Below are 15,569 nucleotides of genomic sequence, written 5' to 3'. Positions count from 1 at the left end.
CAGGGGGTAATCCCCGACTCCAGCTGCTCCTGACGTCACCGCGCGGAGCCACCGCCCCCCGCCCGCCCCCGCCTCCGGGGCCTCCTCGAAGCCCCGCCCCAAGGCGTAGCCACGCCCTCTCTCCTCCCCCCAGCCGCCCGACGTAGAGGGCGGAGCTTCTTTGGCTGGGGCGTAAGCGGTTGCTTGGGCCAGAAGGTTCTCTGGTGGAGGCGCTCCTGGTGCCCCGCCCAGTAGGTTCGTTCGCACCGCTTCTTCCACACCCTTTCTCCCTCCTCCTCCTCGCCCCGCCTTTCCCCTCCCTTCTCCTCAACCCCTCTAGTTCTTTCCCCGCCTCGCCACCTTCCACGATCTCGCGAGATTTGGCTCAGAACATTGCGGATCGGGTCGGCGCCATTTTGGGACTGAGACTGGTTGTGGGGGAGGGAAAAGCGGCAAAAGGGGATTATTCAAAGTACCGAAAACCTCCTCCCGGGATCGAGCGCAGTGGCACCCCCAGGCCAGGGGCACCTCTGGTGTGGCAGAAGGTAACAGCGGCCTCTGTGCTCCGCGCCGGAGTCCGAGGGAGGCGGGGGGCGCCCGTGTCGGCGTTGGGGTTTGAGGGGTCGGGAGCGGCGTTGGCGGCGCGAGGTGTGAGCCTGCCCGCGGACCGGGGTGGGGGGTCGGAGAGCAGGGAGACAGAGGGAAGGACGGCGCGGGCAGGCCGCTGTGGTGTTGCCTCGGCCCGGCCGAGCGGAGGCGGCGGTTGTGGGGAGGGGGTGCGTGGTTTCGCCTGGGCGGCCGGGGGGAGGTGTTTGGCGGCGGCTGGGAGCGGGGCCGCCGCTCTCCGGCTCTCTCTTCCTTCCTCCGGCCCCTCGCACACACCCGCCTCCTTTTGCACCGCGGCCTCTCGGAGGCTGAGGGAGGCGAGGCCGAGTTGTGGCCTTCGCTGGTTTCGTGAGCGGCGCGCCCGCTCTCCCCGCCTCTCGCCGGTCCGCGGCGCTGGCTGTGCGCGGAGTCGAGTGCTCCCTGGTCCCCGTGAGTCCTGTGGGGTCTGAGGGGACCTGTTCTGTTTGCGGAGAGAGCCCCTCTGGACGTGCTTTACGAGAAGGGCCGGCACCTTCCACCCCCTCAGTGTCGGGAGAAACCTGTTTTCTTAATTCAGGCAAATGGGAACCGACACCTTTATCCCACTGCTGCCCTCCGGAGCCGGGCAAGTCTCACCCTCCGGCGAGTTTAAGGAATGTTCTGGCCCCACTTCTCTTCCACCTACCTTTCCACCCTTCGTGGGGAGAATGTGCTGCTGCTTTTACACGTTCTAATTTGGAGAGAGCGTCATTTATTAATGCTTGTTGGCACCACAGCTGCCCATTCTTTCTCCTTTGGTACATTAAGTAGAAAATAGCCATCTCTTAAAAGATTGTGTGCCAGTTTCATAGTTTTAATATTTATTCCAAAGGTATGGGAAGGTTTGCTTATATAACCCACCTGTGTTGTATCTGCACCCCCTTCCCAGTTGAAATCAGTGTTTGCCCTCCACAGCATCATCTCCCACCTTTTTTTCTCTATCTACTCTGAAGTCCTTTTGAAACAGTAGACTTTTTGGGGTCCTTGTTTGGGCATAGCCTTTTTCCAGACCCTCGTAGGATTGTGTAGAAGTGAATTTTTCTCCAGAGGTTGACTCTCTAAGATGGGGATTAATTTTTAGCTCAAAATTAAAACTCACTGTGTAATTTGTTTTTTTTTTTAATAACTTTTACAGGTGATTGAATTACTCAGATATGAAGATCATCTTCTAGGTTTTGTGTAAAAAGGCCCCGGATATTTCAAGTGGCCATTTTGGAATTACAATGTTTTTGGATAATTTTGCCCCAGAAGTTTATTAAAATTGGCAAGAATCATCTCTGAAGTGAATTGATAGTAGTGAACAGTTCTACAAGTTACTTACAAAGAGACCCAGGCATTTCTTCAGTATTTTGGTTCAAACGGATTATATAACTCAAAGTATTTCAGCTGGTATTTTTTGCCTTCCCCCCAACCCCCTCCCCGTTGTTGGTGTTCTTCAGCCAAAACTGTAAGATATGTTTGATTTGTGTACTGAGTAGTTTCAGCAGTTTCAAATTACTGTTTAAATATTGCTGAAGTTTCATGGCAGTTTATTTTTACCTTTATTGAAAGTTTTAGGAATTTTTGACCTCATCCCTTTTCATGTCACAATGGGACAGCTTTTCTAAATGAAGACACTGAAAGAATACAGAGTTTTTTTCCTTTAATCTTTTATTTACGTGGAAATTTAAGATGTTGCAGTTTCCCAGCAGCATGGTAGTATTGAGATAGCTATGTCTCTATATGCTGATGTTTAGGAATGCTCTTCAGATGTGAAATTTTCTTTTTCTTTTTGCTTTTTGCCTCATAAATTGGATATTTCATCTGGAGTGGATAAGTGCAACAGTGAAAGTACATGGAATAATAAAGAAGACTTTATAATCTCAAATCCAAGGAACTTGGCTAATTCTGGAGATAGCCATATGAAAACTTTAAAACAGAAGTATGGGTAGCTGACTTGAAGTAACTCTATGTCAAATAGTCGTAGGTTAAGTATCTTCAAAGAACTTGGATATTATTTCAGAGGATACAAAATAAAAAAACAAACTGGAAAACATAAAGGTTACGGAGAAAAACCCAACACCTTCCTGTGCAGTCCTCTTGGAATTTGTAAGTACTATATGGTGAGCAAATCAAATGTTCATTTGCAAACTGTAATGAGAGTCAAGTTTATCCTGTGGTATAGCTTTTCAGTTTCTTGCAATAATATTCCTTGGCTTCGGTTTCCTGGACAGTCTGAAAATAGCTATTATGTAAATTGAAATGCAGAAAATGTTAAGATTTAAGAATATTTCAGATCTAAGAGTCCAGATTTTAAGTTTTTGTGCTCCTAAAGTAAAAAACAAAATCTGTGTGGTCAGTGTTCACCTTAGGCATATTGGATTCATAGATTGGTAGAAATGTAGGAGAAAACCCAACAAATGTTTCACGTCTCGATAGCTGGTTTACTTTCTAAATGTGAGTTTAGATTGTGTTCTAAATGCAGTTTAGTGTTCCCATTTCTAGTTAGGTAGTTCTTTAAAACAAATTATAGGCCTTGATTTTTAATCTGATATTTCATGAAGTAGTTTGTTTTAAGGCATAACTGTTCCTAACATTTTAATCCATGATAGAAATTAAACTTTTCAAACAATTTGTTGAAGTGGCTTTGCATTTTGAATTGTTCCTTAAGATCTCAGTTCCAAGAGTCACGTCATTACTAGGAACAGAAACTAAGAGGAACTGAGCAAGATGGATTAAGAATCTTTAACTTAAAAAAATGAGTATACTTTTTTTCTCCTAGGAAGGTTATGCTGGCTTAAGTTTATACAGCTTTTTAAAAAAAGTTGTAAATATTAACTGTTGTGACAAATTCTTTTGACAAATGAGAGAATTATGTTTTAATAATATTTTTATTTTTCCAGATTGATGGTGTTTTTAATCACCATTAGTTATTACATTTCGTCTTTCAGTGAATCATAGGCATTCATTAGGAGTGTTTATTTTTAATAAATTTACTAAAATTTTTTAAGCAGTTAATATTAGCAGATCAATGTAGCTAAAATTAGAGTTTATTTCATTTAATTATCTTTCTGAGATAAAAGGTTGTAATTTTTGAACACTTTTCCAAGATGGCCTAATAATGTGTCAGTTGCTTATTTACTTGGAAACAAAACTTTTTTTGCTGTACTGTTGAATCCTCTTATCTCACTTAGAACAGAAGAGGTAGTAGAGTCCAAAAGAATGTAGGTATTTAGATATGCGTATGTAGCGTTTATTTTCTGACCTAAATTGAGATTAGAGTTCAATAATTCTTCTCTGTTAAAATAGACTTGGTTGTGTTTTCTCTGTTAGAGCTGTGTGTAGTACTTGCAATTGAATTTATCTCTTGATTTATGTAAAAGTGTAGTGAGAACATTGTACCCCTCTTTCCTTTTGAGAGCCTGTATTTTATCCATTCCTCAATTTAATGGTTTTTCAAGTTATTTTTTGAGCATTTTCTAAGAATATGCCTGTTAAATGTGATTAAGAAGTTGAACTGGAAATGAATGACCTTTATTCATAGAATCACATAACATATATAGTCTGTGATTATTTTATTTTAAATTTCTCCTATTGATGTTGTTACCCAAGCAGTAGTATCAGGATAAAGATTACCCCAGAGATCAGGGATCTTAACAATTAACTTTAATCCTTGAATACTCTAACATTTGTGAACTTTGCTTCCAGCAGTTGTTCAAGGACAAATTTACTTACTTGAACGTTTTGATAAATATTTACAATGTTTAAAGATTTACAGAAGGGAATAAGGATGGGAACCTCTGAAAGTAAAAGTAACAAGCGAGGACAGAACCTAAACCAAGACCAGATTATCTAATTATTTTTGACCTAGTTACCTTTTCTGTGTAATTTTTATTTTTTTATTTTTTGTTTTTTTGAGGAAGATTAGCCCTGAGCTAGCATCTGCCGCCAATCCTCCTCTTTTTTGGTAAGGAAGACTTGCCTGGAGCTAACATCCGTGCCCAACTTCCTCCACTTGACAGCATGGCTTGACAAGTGGTGTGTAGGTCAGCACCCAGGATCTGAAGTGGTGAACCCTGGGCCGCTGAAGTGGAACGTGCAAACTTAACCGCTGTGCCACCGGGCCATCCCCAAGTGTAATTTTTCCTAAAAGTGTTTAGATAAGAATTTAGATCCAGGTAAGGGTAGTGATGTAGGAAAAAAATAATGGTTGTGAGTTAGAAAGGAGATTTTTGCTTTAGGATTTGGAATATCTAGGAAAGGGCCTACGTGACCCTTGTATATTCATCTAACCTCTTTTGGCCTTAGTTTCTTCATAAAACTGATGCAGATAATGTATATGAAGGCTTTTTGTTAATTGTGAAGTGTTGTATAGATGTGAAGTTTTATTCTAATTCCTATATTTTAAGATTCTGCTCAATAGATTTTACATGTCAAACCAGGATTTATCATAGTCTCCAAAATTATTTATTCTCTCTTTTGTTTCTGTTAATGGCATCACTTGCATCTCATTCATGTCCTGCCTTCCCATTTCCAGTTTGATTTATTATCCTAGCTTGGTCCTTGACTAAGGGAAGTAATTTGCTAACTCCTCTCTTCACCTTTGGTTCCCTTTTCTTCTCCCCATAATCTCTCCTGTGGCCAGAGAGATCTACCTAAAGTACAGCTCTTGGTTTTTTTTTTTAAGCAGCCCTTAGGGTCTTGTGTTTGGTATATTTAAGAAGAGCAGGTTGGAGAAAGATGTCCCCCCCCCCCAAATGGTTTATGTGTCAGGAGTTCCTAACATGAATTGTTTTTGGCTGCGTGGGTGGGTATGGGAGAGAGTGGTTTGAGAATTTTCCGAAATTGATAATTTTGGGGATGCTTATGTATTTTTATGGGGAGCAGGCCTACACTTTGAACAGGACCCTCCTGAGAAACAAAATGTTAGAGTTACTGACAAACCTTTTGTGATTGGGTCTCTTTTTCACTTTTACCTGCTTGCTTTTTCCCTTTTTGTCAGTTGCCCCACCCAGCAGAATAGTTACAGGTTTTTTGGTCTATATCCCTTCAAGTAATTGCTAGTTTCTGCATCTTTTTATACAAGATATCCCACTCAGTTTCTTGTTTTTGAGTCATCTTCATGTTCACGTCTTGGTGAGTGCAATATTTTTGGTCTTTCATTTTCTGCCCTTTAATTCAGTTTTCAGATTATATTTTTTAAAACCATATTTAAAAGTTTTTCCCATTCATTTTTTTTTTATTTTTAGCAAGAACAAGAGTTCTAAAATCCTAGTTAAATAGGTTGTGTTTCCTTTAAAAGTCATAACTTGCAAATGCATTTTAAAAAATTCTTAAAAATTTTTAGGAATAGTCATCTTTATTACATATGCATACTAGTAAAAAGACATTAGTTTCCTTTTCAGTGAACATAACTATAACTTTTAATGAGTGAGTTTTTTTAAACAAAATAGTAAATATTTACTCTCTCACATGGTTTCTGTAGGTTAGAAATTTGGGAGCAGTTTAGCTGAGTGGTTCTGGCTCCTTCAAGGTCTTTAATAAAATCTTAGTCAAGATGTTGACCAGGGCTGCAGTCATTTGAAGGCTTGACTGGGGTTGGAGGCTCTCCCTCCAAGATGGTGTCCTCATTGGGCTGGCAGGTTGATGCTGGGTCCTGTCTGGAGGATTCAGTTCTTGCCATATGTGGACCTCTCCATTGAGCTGCTGCTTGAATTTCTTTACAACATGGCAGCTGAATCTCCCAGAGCAAGTGATCTGAGAAGAGAGAGGTAGAAGTGAAGTGCCTTTTATGACCTATTCTCAGAAGTCAGTTCTGCCCCTTTCTTTTCTTAGAAGTCTAGCCCACAATCAAGGGGAGAGGAATTAGGCTTCCCTTTTTGTGAAAAGAATTTGTGGACACGTTTAAAAACTACAATAGGAGGTAATCCTTCACAACAGTACTGTCAACATAATTAGCCAAAGTCTTCGCCCCACAAATAGGAGGTTGGGGTGTTATAATTTTAGAGAAGAAAGCATTTTCTAAATTTATACAAATTTAGGGGATTTAAGTCTTTTTACTTTTCTATCCACTGTATGAGATAGGGAGATAAGTTTTTTTTCCCCCCTTCACAATAATCTCCCAATCAGTGTAATGAGGAAACTTTTTTTTATTGTGGTAAAATAAACATAACATTTACTATTTTAGTCATTTTTGAGTGTACAGTTGAGTGACATTGAGTACATTCACCTTGTTGTGCAGCCAACTCCACCATCCATCTCTGGAACTTTTTTCATTTTCCCAAACTGAAACTCCATGTACCTGTTAAGCATTAACTCCTCATTTTCTCTTCTCCCCCGGCCCCTGGCAATCACCGTTCTACTTTGTGTTTCTATGAATATGACTACTCTAGGTACTTAATATGAGTGGAATTGTGCAGTATTTGTCCTTTTGTGACTGGCTTATTTTACTTAGCATAATGTCTTTGAGGTTCATCGGAGTTGTAGCGTGTGTCAGAATCAGAATTAATTTCTTTTACAGCAGAATAATATTCCGTTGTATGTACATACCACATTTGTTTATCCATTTATCTGTCGATGGACACTTAGGTTGCTTCCACCTTTTGGCTATTGTGAATAATGCTGCTGTGAACATGGGTGTACAAATATGTTTGAATCCCTATTTATAATTCTTTTGGGTGTGTACCCAGAAGTGGGATTGCTGGATCATATGGTAATTCCACTTTTAATTCTTTGAGGAACCTCCATACTGTTTTCCATAGTGGCTGCACCATTTTTCTTTCCTACCAGCAGTGTAGAAGGGTTCCAATTTGTCCACATCCTTCCCAACATTTGTAACTTTTTGTGTTTTTGGTAATAGCTGTTGTAATGGGTATGAAGTGGTATCTCATTGTGGTTTTGATTTCCATTTCCCTAATGATTGGTGATGTGATTAGTAATGTCATGTTCTTTGTTTATTGGCTGTTTGTATATCTTCTTTGGAGAAATGTCTAAGTTCTTTGCTCATTTTTTAATCAGATTGTTTTTGTTGTTGAGTCATAGGAGTTCTTTATATCTTCTGGATCTCAACACTTATCATAATGAATAGATTTTAATAATTTATATTTATCAATGCCTACCATCTTCCAGGCAATGTTCTAAGCCTTTTAAGTGTATTAACTGATTTAATCGTCATAGACATTGAGTGTGGGAAGGTCCTATTGTTGTCCTCATTTTACAGATGTGAAATGAAGGCACGGAGATTTTAAGTTGCTTGCCAATGTCACACAACCAATAAGTGGTTTTTCTGAACCTATAGGTTTTTTATCCAGAGCTTAGATTCCCAATCATTCTGGCTCATAGGTAACATTTTTAAGGTGACAATATAAGGAAAGTAAAATATTCTGTTTCAGGAACTTGGAAGATATTTATTTTATCCTTAGCAACTAAATTTTATTTTCTTAATATGATGCAATTGTGATTTGTTTATAATATGCTCTTCACATGGGTTTGTTCTTAGTAAGGAATATTTTCTTTTTGAATTACTTCGTAACTAATGTTTATATAATGTTTGCCCTGTGAAATAAGTGCTGTTTCCATTTAATGTTGTAGGAAACTTAGTCTGGGATTCAATATTTTATCCAAGTCCTGAGTAAGTGATGGAGCGAGAATTTGAATTCTCTTTATCTGTAGTCTTTTATAGTTAACTTCCTTAGTGTTCTAAGCAGTTGGTCTTATTCTAGAGCAGTGCTGTCCAATAGAACTTTGTGAAGTGATGGAAGTGTTCTATGTCTACCCTGTTCGATATGGTAGTCACTAGCCATATGTCCTTACTGAACATTTAAAATGCAGCTAGTCCAGGTGAGGAACTGAATTTTGTTTAATTTAATTTAATTTTTTTAAGGTCACAGAATTTTATTTAAAAAGATATTTACTGAATTACATACCTACTCAAAAGTGCATATATCATAAATATGCAGTCAGTAGATTTTTTTTTTTTTTTGAGGAAGATTAGCCCTGAGCTAACTGCTGCCAGTCCTCCTCTTTTTGCTGAGGAAGACTGGCCCTGAGCTAACATCCATGCCCATCTTCCTCTACTTTATATATGGGACGCCCACCACAGCATGGCTTGCCAGGCAGTGCCATGTCCACACCCAGGATCCGAACCGGTGAGCCCTGGGCTGCGGAGAAGCAGAACCTGCGAACTTAACTGCCGCGCCACCGGGCTGGCCCCCAGTCAGTAGATTTTTGACAAACTGAACACATCTATATAACCAGCACCCAGATCAAGACACAGAAGACACCAGTATTATAGGGATCCCCTCGTGCCTCCTGTCCAGTCACTGGCCACTCTCTAGGGTCACCACTATCCTCACTTCTAACAGCATAGAGTAGTTGTACCTGTATTTGTACTTCATGTAAATGGAATCATATAATAGGTATTATTTTTGCCCAGCTTCTTCTGCTCAACATTATATTTAAGAGATTTACCCATATTGTTGCATAGTTGTAGAATAGAACATTCATTTTCCTTGCCATATAATATTCCATAATGCAGATATCCCAACATTTATTTATCAATTTTTGGTTAATGGACGTTTAGGGAAATTTATGGTTGGGGCTCTTAGGAATAGTATGGTTTATGAAAATTCTAGTAATTATGGTGGTGAACATACCCTTACGTTTCTGTTGAGCAACTACCTGGGGGAGTGGAATTAGAGGGTCATAGGGTATGCATAGTTAAGTTTTAGGTACTGCCAAATAGTTTTCCAAAGTGATTGGAACCAATTTATACACCCAACAGTGGTCTCTGAGAGTTCTGGTTTCTCCATATCCTTTCCATTACTTGGTATTTTTATTTTCATTTTTGCCATTCTGATGAGTCTGTAGTGGTATCTCATAGTGGTTTTATTTCCCCCTGAAGTGTAATTTTATTCTTTAAAAAAAATTATTTTGGGGCCGGCCCAGTGGTGCAGCAGTTAAGTTTGCATGTTCCGCCTCGGCAGCCTGGTGTTCACAAGTTCAGATCCCGGGTGCGGACATGGCACTGCTTGGCAAGCCATGCTCTGGTAGGCATCCCACATATAAAGTAGAGGAAGATGGGCACGGATGTTAGCTCAGGGCCAGTCCTCAGGGAAAAAAAAAAAAAAAGGATTAGCAGCAGCTGTTAGCTCAGGGCTAAGCTTCCTCAAAAAAAAAAAAAAATTACTGGGGCTGGCCCCGTGGCCGAGTGGGTAAGTTCACGCACTCCGCTGCAGGCGGACCAGTGTTTCGTTGGTTCGAATCCTGGGCACGGACATGGCACTGCTCGTCAAACCACACTGAGGCAGCGTCCCACATGCCACAACTAGAGGGATCCACAACGAAGAATATACAACTATGTACTGGGGGGCTTTGGGGAGAAAAAGGAAAAAAAATCTTAAAAAAAAAGTTACTTTTTTACTGTGGTAACATTGGTTTATAACGTTCTATAAATTTCAAGTGTACCTAGTTATATATTTTGAGTTCTGTGTAGATTATGTCATGTTCACCACCTGAAGACTAATTACCATCCATCACCACACATATATGCATAATCACCACTTTTGCCTTCATCTCTCCCCCTGATTTTAGTTTAAGTAACAATATGTGTCTATTAGTTGCCATATTGGACAGCTCAACTCTAGAGCAGTGGGTACAGAATTCAGTCAGTTCTGTACACCTTTTATAACAAATACCTTTTAAAGTCCCCTTTACTATCCTAAAAAAAAACATCCTATGCATGTAAGATCACAATAAAATACAGCTGTAATAAAAAAGTTAAATAAAAGGAAAGACATTTGTAATAATGTATTTCAATATGTAGTAATAGCACAGGTGTGACCATTCTGGAAAACAAACACCTCCCACTCCCATTTCCAAAACACCCTCTACAGGTCATTTGCATTTGCCCCTCTTAAATAAAGATCTAGTGTCCTTAAGTACTTCTGTCCTTTAAGGAAGAAAAGTCCCTCCAGGTGGTTAATACAGTGATTAGAGTATGTTTCCTTTATTTTCCTAATATTTACTGCTAGTGTAGTTGAATGGGCAATTAGACAACATTAAAGCTATTCTATGGTATAGTGACATGGTATTTCTAGAAGTAATCAAAAAAGTAATTATTAGTTTCCCTTCACGTAAATTGAATGGGAAAAATCGTCCAGTTGGATTAGTGGACTTGGTCCTTGTTGTAGAGGAAAAATTGTAGCATTAATTTAAATCCTCAGACTAGAGAAAATAAGTCTAAGGTTAGGGTAATATAGGGGAAACAGTATTAATCCTATGTTTTTACAGTAAAAAATTAACATTTTTAAGAGTTGATCTTTATAAACGAATGTCTGCCAGCTAATTTTTTAAATGGGGTATGAATTCATTTTTAAATTAGGTTTATTCAGGTATAATTTATGTAGAATAAGTTTACTCTTTGTCTACAGTTTTAAGATTTTGACAGATCAGTTGTGTAATCCAACCACAGTGAAAATATAGAACATTGTCATCAACCCAGAAAGTTACCTGGTCCTTTACAGACAGTCCCCTCTCCTCACCCCTAGTCCCTGGTAACTACGAATCTGTTTCTTGTTTTTAGTATTGTGTATTGTTTTCCAGAACATCATATAAAGGGAATCAAACAGTGTGTAGACTTTGTTTCTGGCTGCTTTCATGCATGTTGTTGCATGGATTATAATTCATCTTTTTTTTATTGATAAGTGTTCTGTTGTCTGGATATACCACAATTGTTTATCTCTTCTCTGGTTACTAGACATTTGGGTTATTTCCACTATTTGCCTACTATGAATAAAGCGTCTGTGAACATTTCAGTACAGGACTTGGTGTGGACTATGTTTTTATTTCTCTTGGGAAAGTTACCTAGCAATGGCATTGCAGGGTCGTATGCATTGTGTGTATTTAACTTTGCTAAAAACCTGCTGAACTGTTTTCCAAAGTGCTGAACCATTTTGTGTCCCACCAGCAATGTATGTTATATAGTTCTAGTTATTTCTTGCCAGTAGTTGATGTTGTTGGTCTTTTAATTTTAACCATCATAGTGATGTATAGTTTGAATTTGCACTGTAGTTTTAATTTGTGTTTCCCTGATGATGCTCAACATCTTTTTATGTGCTTTAGTGAAGTATGTTCAAATCTTTTGCCCATTTAAAAAAAATGAGTTTGTCTTACTGAGTTGTAAGAATTCTTTATATATTTTGGATAGAAGTGAATCAGATATGTGTTTTGCAAATGATTTTTCCCAATCTATGGTTTGTTTTCATTTTCACTTTTTTTTTTTTTTTTTGAGAACACTTTGCCTTTATTGTGCTTTGGAGGAGGAGGACAGGGGAGGAATGGGCAAGGCAGGGTAGACGAGTTTAGGATTGGATAGCTGGAATATAATTGATAGGTTCTGGGCTAATAAGAGTGGTCTTTCGTTGCCAGGTACTTGGCCCTGGGGTGATAGAGGGCAGGGGAAATAACGGGGCTAAATGTCTAAGAGTAAATAAAAGAGTGTTTTCATTTTATCAACAGTAACTTGTTTTGAGTTGAAGAACAGACATTTTTAAATTTTGAAGTAAAATTGGTTAATTTTCTCTTTCTTGCTTTGTGCTTTTATTTTACACAAATTACACAGTTTACACAAGAAGTCTTAAGAAGTCTTTGCCTAACCCAAGGTCATGAGACTTTTTCCTGCTTGCTTCTAGAAATTTTGTAGTTTACCTCATATTTTTAGGTCTGTGATCTATTTTTAATGATATTTTTGCATGTAGTGTGAGGAGAGGTTTGAGGTTCATTTTGGGGGGCGGTGGTGTAGATGTCCACTTGTCCCAAGTTCCTTTTTTTTTTTTTTTTTTTTTTTGAGGAAGATTAGCCCTGAGCTAACATGTGCTGCCAGTCCTCCTCTTTTTACTGAGGAAGACTGGCCCTGCCTGAGCTAAAACCCGTGCCTATCCTCCTCTACTTTATATGTGGGATGCCTACCACAGCATAGCTTGCCAAGCGGTACCATGTCCCACCTGGGATTCAAAGCAGCGAACCCCGGGCCGCCACAGTGGAACGTGTGTGCTTAACTGCTGCAGCACCAAGCCAGCCCCTAAGTTCCATTTTTTGAATGACTTTGTTTCCCATTGAATCACTTTGAAATACTTTTGTTGAAAATCACTTGACCATATATGTGTGGAACTGTCTCTGTGGACCCTTCATTGATGTCTACGTATTATGTCAATTCCACAAAACAACAGTTCATAAATAACAAATGATAGCATTTGACTTTTTTCTTTGTTTTATTTTAAAACCTGATTGACGTCTTCTTTTGTTTTCTAAAATCTTTTATCAGAAATTTGAATTAAAATGGGGAAATGTTTTTATGGGCATAGTAATGGACAAATGGTTTTATGGACAAAATAATGCCATCTTGAATTCATAGAGCAATCTTTTGAGTGGCTTGAAATGTTAGATATTATCTAATTTATACTTGAGCATACTTGGAAAATAAATGATAACATTTCTGTATTGGAAATGAGAAAGCAGGATACAACAATGTCAACTTATTTGCTGTAAAACATTGACTTAACAGTGGATTTGGGATTCTTGTCTCTTGAGTCCTACTCTGTGCTAGAGAAGTTGTTCATTGCCTCAGCAGATGTTTGAGTGCTTACCATGTGCCTGCACTTTCGTTGGTGCTAGGCATGTAGTAGCAAACAAGGCAAAAACGTAAGATTCCTGAACTTCTATAGTTTGCTCTGCAGTTCTGTGAATATAGAGTAAATAGAGTCCTTAAATTTGAATCGTGGCTTCATCCTATCTAGTAAGTAATAGCTATGTTATGTTGGCCAGGCCAGCCTTTATAAGACTCTTATTTCCTGCTTAATAAAACTTCTTTTCCTACTTCACAAGGTTATCACTAGAATCAAGTGAAATAATGAATGCTAAATGCTTTGAAATTGTAAAATGATACAAACATTGTTAGTAGTATTGTTATGGCTGGGTCACATAGATAGTAGTGGGTGAGGACCATTTGATCAACCAGGAGGGAGAGATTGTGGATTGGGGACCACAGGTAAATAAAAATTGAAGGGATGGAACTGAGCAGAAACCAGGTATATTTAGATTGCATTTTATGACATGTTTAAAATAGTTGACACATAATGCATTACACTGTTCTGTGGTGATATTTGTGTAATCTGCAATATGGTACCATATAGTTTTAAATGGCATCTTTATACAAACGATCTCAAATTAAAATTTCCAGTTCAGTTCTCTTCCACGTATTCTACTCTTGTAATTTAACTACCTTCTTGACTTTCCCACTTGGTTTACAAATTTAACATGTCCAAAACTTCTTTCCTTTGAGTCTTACCCAGGTTTATACTTTTCTCTTCTTTCCTAGTTCAGTGAATGCCTACGCTATCCACGTATTCCAACTAAAAAAGCTGGGAATCACCTCTGATTCCTTCTTTTCTTTCCAACTAATAATTAGCAAATCTATTTGCTCTACTTCACATCTCCCCACTATGTCCATTTCTATTTCACTGCCTCTGGACTTGTCCAAGGCACCCTCTTCTCTCACCTGAACTACTGCTGTAGCCTTGTAACTTTGTTCCTGTGCATTCTTATACCCCTGTAGTTCATAATTCACAGAAGAGTGTGTCTTCCCATTGGACCTAAGAATAACACGCAGCGTCTGTAGCCTACAAGTATCTGCATTGCTTGTCTCCTCCTTTTCTTTGCAACCTTGCTCAGTGTCTTCCTAGACCATTGGCCTTTGGCTTTCTTTCTCTTCCTGGAACATACTAGGTTTTTTCCTTCCTGTCTTAGGGTGTTTGTGTTTGTTCCTCCTTCCTCTGTTTTTCCCTTGTTAGCTCAATTTTAGCTCACAGAGTACATTCTGAGTGACTGTCTCTCAACCATTGTGTGTAAAATGGGCAACCCCCTTCCCATACCTTTTGATTTCTCTTGTTATGCTATATGATCCTATTTATTTCATTTAAAGCACAGTCTCTAGTTATCTTGTTTAGTCTCACCCATTTTTATCACATAAACTCTTCTGAGGGCAGAGACCTTGTCTCATTGTTTGTTGTATTCTCAGTAGTTACTTGCAAAGTGAAAGAATTAACAACATGTTAGATAATTTAGCTTAATTTTTATTTATTTTTTGCTTAGAAAGATTAGTGCTGAGCTAACATCTGTGCCAGTCTTCCTTCACTTTATATGTAGGTTGCTGCCATAGCATGGCTGATGAGTGGTGTAGGTTTGCACCCAGGATCTGAACCTGTGAACCTGGCCTGCTGAAGTGGAGCATGGAACTTAACCACTATGCCATGGGGCCGGCTCTCCTGTTTTTGATTTCCCCCCCAGAACTGAGTATATGCAGTTGGTATTTTTATGATACAACTGCTATTTAACTGCTTGGGGACTAGGTGAAATTTGTTAGGGGGTTATTTTTAGCTGAGTTGATTTGTTGTCTGATCATTTAAAAGCTGTTTTAAGTGCCTAGACTTAAATAGTTTGTTACATGAGCTTCTATTTAGTTTGCCAGATTCAAGACTGGCTTTGGTTTTGCTATTAGCTTTCTGAAGGGACTGCCTGGTAAAGACTTCTTTATTAGACACTTGCCTTTAAAAATTTTCCCCAATTTTGAACAGAGAGATTGAAACCGAGTGAAATTGTCCTCTCAGGTTTGAGAATATAAAACACACTTTAGGTTTCAAAGAGTGACTCTGAAATACATGAATAAACAGAATTTTGGGCTACTCGTTTTCAGAAATCAGGAAGACCATGAGAGTTCACTTATATTAACTAATGTCTACATTCATGCATTGCTTAATGATGGAGACAGGTTCTGAGAAATGGGTTGTTAGGCAATTTCGTTGTGCAGACACCGTAAGAGTATGCTTATACAAACCTGGATGGTATTGCCTACTATACACCTAAGCTGTATGGTACTGATCTTATGGGACCCCTGTTGTATATGCGGTCTGTTGTTGGCTGAAACGTTATGC

The 15,569-nt window shown here is 39.0% G+C and overlaps 1 protein-coding gene across 3 annotated transcripts in view; it reads left to right on the top strand.

Annotated features, from left to right (window-relative positions):
- Nucleotides 1-273: 273 nt before the first annotated feature.
- Nucleotides 274-15,569, top strand: part of GPBP1 (GC-rich promoter binding protein 1) — a 94,177-nt gene continuing 78,881 nt past the window's right edge. Inside the window, exons 1-2 of one of the 3 annotated variants that reach the window (XM_046671480.1) lie at nt 274-524; nt 1,739-2,705. The gene's annotated coding sequence lies outside the window, so the exon portion shown is untranslated. The remainder of the gene's footprint in view (nt 525-1,738; nt 2,706-15,569) is intronic. The other 2 variants (XM_046671478.1, XM_046671481.1) reach the window with 2 other exon arrangements.

The sequence above is a fragment of the Equus quagga genome, chromosome 9 (genome assembly GCF_021613505.1).
Source record: "Equus quagga isolate Etosha38 chromosome 9, UCLA_HA_Equagga_1.0, whole genome shotgun sequence".
Classification (NCBI taxonomy): domain Eukaryota; kingdom Metazoa; phylum Chordata; class Mammalia; order Perissodactyla; family Equidae; genus Equus; species Equus quagga.
The sequence above is the reverse complement of the archived record's forward strand: the minus strand, read 5'-3'. Positions and strand labels throughout refer to the sequence as shown.